The 5,148-nt window shown below is 52.6% G+C and overlaps 1 pseudogene; it reads left to right on the top strand.

The window, feature by feature from the left end:
* The first annotated feature begins 754 nt into the window (after positions 1 to 754).
* Positions 755 to 4,099, top strand: LOC124646701 (annotated as a pseudogene).
* The last annotated feature ends 1,049 nt before the right edge of the window (positions 4,100 to 5,148 follow it).

Here is a 5,148-nt window from a genome sequence, read left to right as displayed (position 1 = left end):
CCCTAGGTCAGAAATTTGATCAAGTTAGCATACTTATATGTTATAAAAAATATATCATTAGAAAGTTTAGATTTTTTATTTTGTAATAATATAATTTAAATTATATAAGTAAAATTGAGAACCTAGGGATACGGATAAGACTAGTAAACTGAGAAGAAGGGAGTACTCTCACTCATTTCTGTTCAACCGAAGATGGTAGAGAGTGTAGCTCACTAGCATCTCTAAACATATCGATTCTTATATTAATTGGTTAAGAAAGTGGTGTGATGTGCACCCGTTGTACCCAAGTTTCCTTCTCATCTTTGGAGACTCTCTCTCTGCTAAAGGAACGTGCTGCGTGATACCTGTGATTTCTTCAATTTGGCCCCTCGATGATGCAAATTTGACATGTTCAAACTGAGCGAATTTGGTTTTGGTTTGATTGGTTCAAAAATTTCTACAGTAATTTCGTTTTCCTGGAGCCCTGCTCATACCCAGCCTCCCTAATTTCCATTTCAAAATCTATCCAATTTTGAATCACGATATGAGAACACAAATGTGGTGACGTTAGGAAACCCGACCGGATCCAGCTGCAACCGCCTCCCTTCTCTTCGCCGACCCGCGGCGCATCTCCGCTCCCCACCGCCGACTTGCCGTCTCCCCAAGGTTCTCCTGCCGCCTCAAATAACCTCTTCCGCTCCGACGGCGCTTGCTTTTCCCCTCCACCCCAACTCACCGACGGAGAACGGCAGCCCCGTTCCCGCACCGCCGCCGCATGCAGCCCTCCACCGATCGATGCCGCGGCAACGACAACGGGAACCCAGCCACGCCCGCCTCCCGTGGATTATGGAGGCCTCGATACAGCGCGCCTGCCCCCACCCCCACTCCCGCCGTCGCCGCCGCCGACCCCCGTCCGATCCCCACCTATGTGCCACCCCACCACCGTCGCAACACCGCCCCAAACCCGCCACCCGCAAACCCTTCCTCCGCCGCCCACCCGCACCAGCGCCAAACCCCACCGCACGAGAGGGCTCAGTCCAGTCGCTACAACAGCAGCATCCACCACCGCCGCGGCCCGCCGCAGGTGAAGGCTCCACCCACACCCGCGAACGCCCCTGCGTCGGCAGATGCCCCCGCGGCCCCAGCGGCAGTGCCGCAGCTGGTGCAGGAGATCCAGGATAAGCTGGCGCGGGGCGCGGTGGAGTGCATGATCTGCTACGACATGGTGCGGAGGTCGGCCCCCGTCTGGTCCTGCGGCAGCTGCTTCTCCATCTTCCACCTCCCCTGCATCCGCCAGTGGGCGCGCGCCCCGGCCTCCGTCTCCGACGCCTCCCACCCGGCCGCCGCCTCCTGGCGCTGCCCGGGGTGCCAGTCCGTGCAAGGCCTGCCCGCTCGCCACATCGCCTACACCTGCTTCTGCGGGCGCCGCCGCGATCCCCCCAACGACCTCTTCCTCAACCCGCACTCCTGTGGCGAGCCCTGCTCCAAGCCCCTCGGGAAAACAAATCCTCCTGCTGCTGCCAAGGGCGCGGCCTACCCCGATGAAGATGATCATGCTGCCACCAAGTGCCCACACGTCTGCGTCTTGCAGTGCCACCCTGGGCCGTGCCCACCCTGCAAGGCCTTTGCTCCTGACCGGCCGTGTCCTTGCGGCAAGCAGTCTATCACTCACCGGTGCGCGGACTGGAGTACGCCTGATACATGTGGGCAGCAATGCCAGCAACTGCTCACCTGCGGGAGGCACCGTTGCGAGAAGGTCTGCCACACCGGGCCTTGCGGGGACTGCCAGGTTAGCGTCTCTGCACAGTGCTTTTGTGGCAAGAAAACAGAAACCTTGTTGTGCGGCGAGATGGCGGCCAAGTCGGAGAAGGATGGGGTGTTCTCTTGCACTGCGGTTTGTGGCCGTAATCTTTCATGTGGCAACCATGCCTACGAGGATGTTTGCCACCCAGGGCCATGCAGGGAGTGTGGTCTTGTGCCAGGGAAGGTCACCACATGCCATTGCGGCAAGACAAGGCTCCAGGAGAAGAGGGCGAGCTGCTTGGACCCAATCCCCACCTGTGACAAGGTTTGCGACAAGAAGTTGTTGTGTGGGGTGCATAGGTGCAATGTTACATGTCACGAGGGGAAGTGTCCACCGTGCTTGGTACGCGTCGAGCAGAGGTGCCGCTGTGGCTCATCGGGCCAGATGGTAGAGTGCTACATGGCCTCGATGGAAGAGTTCCGTTGCAACAAGCCCTGCGGCCGCAAGAAGAACTGCGGGAGGCACAGGTGCAGTGAGTGCTGCTGCCCGCTGTCAAAGCCATTTGTTGAGCATGAAGGTGACAACATGGATCCTCATTTCTGACAGATACCGTGTGGCAAGAAGCTCCGATGTGGGCAGCATGGATGCCAGCATCTCTGCCACATCGGCCACTGCGATCCTTGCCGCGAGACCATATTCAGTGATCTCATTTGTGCCTGTGGCAGGACATCTATTCTGCCACCGCAGCCGTGCGGCACACCAGCTCCATCATGCTCGCACTAGTGCATTGTCCCTCAACCTTGTGGGCATCCAGCTTCGCATCAATGCCATTTTGGAGACTGCCTGCCTTGCGTGGTGTCTGTAATGAGAGAATGCACTGAGGGACATGTGATGTTAAGGAACATCCCTTGTGGTTCAAAGGACATCAGATGCAACCAACCCTGTGGAAAGAACCGTCAATGTGGACTGCATGCTTGCGCCAGGACTTGCCATCCTTCCCCTTGTGATCTGCCGCCTGCAAATGGAAATCCTAGTTCAAGCTCTGGGAGCAAAGTTTCATGTGGACAGTTATGTGGTGTCCCAAGGAGGGAATGCAAGCACACTTGCAATACCCCATGCCACCCATCATCACCTTGCCCAGACGTTAGATGTGAAGTCCGTGTGACCATTACCTGTTCTTGTGGCCGTATCACTTCAACTGTGCCCTGCAGTGCTGGCGGATCATACAATGGTGATAGTATGTTTGATACTTCCATCATACAGAAGCTGCCAATGCCTCTCCAGCCAGTGAATTCAAGCGGGATGAGGGTACCTCTTGGGCAGAGGAAGCTTTTCTGTGATGAGGAGTGTGCAAAAGTGGAGAGGAAAAGGGTCCTTGCTGAAGCTTTTGACATCATACCGTCCAATCTGGATGCATTGCATTTCGGTGAGAACTCAAGCGCATCGGAATTGCTTTCTGATCTTCTCCGTCGAGAGCAAAAGTGGGTGCTGGCCATAGAGGAGCGGTGCAAATTTCTTGTGCTTGGAAAGGCGCGAGGAAATTCTTCAAGTAACATCAAGGTCCATGTGTTCTGTCAAATGACGAAGGAAAAGAGGGATGCTATCAGGCTCATTGCAGATAGGTGGAAGCTGTCTGTTCAGGCTGTTGGTTGGGAGCCCAAGAGTTTTGTTACCATCCATGTCACACCCAAGTCGAAGGTGCATGCTCGTGTTCTGGGCTCCAAAGCTGGTATCCCTGTCTCGGCTTCCTATCCTTATTTTGATCCCATGGTGGACATGGACCCGAGACTCGTTGTTTCAATGCTGGACCTGCCAATGGAAGCTGATGTTAGCTCTCTGGTCTTGAGGTTTGGTGGGGAGTGTGAATTGGTTTGGCTGAATGACAAAAATGCCTTGGCGGTCTTCCGTGATCCAGCTAGAGCCGTGACAGCGCTGAGGCGGCTGGACTATGGGTCTGCTTACCAGGGGGCTGCGATGTTTTCCCCAAGCAGCATCGCTCAGGCTTCGTCATCAGGCAATGTGTGGGTTCGGGCACAGAGGGACGGAGGATCCACTGCACAGGGCAGTGCCAAGCCATGGAAGAAGGCTGGTGCCTCTGAGCCTGGATCATCTGGAGACTGGCATTCTCCAGGGACGAGTGTGCTTGGTCAAGCTCCAGGGTCAGCTTGGAGGCAGGCTGATACCCCTGGCCAGGTCATGGGTACATCTAGATTGACTGCTCTGGAGTCTCCTTCTGGCACAATCTCCTTGCCAGCTGACAAACGCAAGCCTGATCTCCGCACTGATGCTGGGTCCGGAGCACAGAGCGGGGGGCAAGCAGTGCCCAAGCCGCAGCCGGACCTTGAAGTGGAAAACTGGGAAGAATCGTGTGAGTGATGAGGTGTAGGTGGTTTGGTCGAGATTCCTTGCTTTTATTTGGATATCATTCAGAAGTACTGATTCTGTCACCGGGGCATCCCCATGTAAGACTGCTGCTTCTTTTGCAGGCCTTCATTTGAACTAAGAAGAAACATGACATAAATTTGCCTTCTACTGTCTGCTCGCTTTCTGTGTTTGGATGGTACTTCGTGTCTTAATGCCTTCTACTCTCCAAGCGGGGGAAATGCTGTGCAGATTTTGCTTCTGTTCCAAAGTGTTGATATGTAGTCAGCTCCGAAGTGCTTATATCCGTGTGGTCTTAATGCCCGAGAGATACAGTATCCACCACAAATTTTTACAAAAAGAATTTTCCTATTATTCAGCTATATATAGCTTACGAGATTGCCAACACAGCCAATTCTTCACCAACATTACATGATTGCACTGTTTTCTGATGATGGATTGGTGTTATATCTCTGCAATGCCAGGCTTAATGAGATTCGGAAAGCTACTACCGTGTCTAGTGGTTTGCATAGGCAAAACATTTATATCTGCAGGTGGTAAGTTTCATCTATTCAATAATTGGTCAGGCTTGCACCTTGGGACTTTAGCTTCAGTTTGCAGCATTACACCTTGATATTTGGATTTTTTGCTTGCAATGTGCAGTTGCTCTTGTTCAGGACGCACAGTTGATGTTCAATGGAATGCCTCGACATTTATTTATAATCAGTACTGTGCACTGATGCATGTTCTTTTTTACTGTGAGGTGCGCTCTCTGTCCCTTTGCGTGGTTGCTCTGAGGTCAAGTCACACCTCCTCTGTTGATTTGTTACACAGATCGTGGTTAGTGATGTCGTAGTTCTGTTCATTTCCTAATGTATCAAGTATCTACTAGATGTTTCATATTCATGTTTGTTTCTCTTCATAATTCTGTGAATCCTTGTGAGAACAAGCTTCTCCTGAATACTTTGAGTAACTGAAAAACATTACTAAATACAAAATAGATGTGCTTACCTTTGTTTGTTTCAACATCACAACTGCAGAATTGGTTGGATCTCATAACAAAT

The sequence above is a fragment of the Lolium rigidum genome, chromosome 1 (assembly GCF_022539505.1).
Source record: "Lolium rigidum isolate FL_2022 chromosome 1, APGP_CSIRO_Lrig_0.1, whole genome shotgun sequence".
NCBI classification, from domain to species: domain Eukaryota; kingdom Viridiplantae; phylum Streptophyta; class Magnoliopsida; order Poales; family Poaceae; genus Lolium; species Lolium rigidum.
Note: the sequence above shows the minus strand (reverse complement) of the source record. Positions and strands in the feature narration are given on the sequence as shown.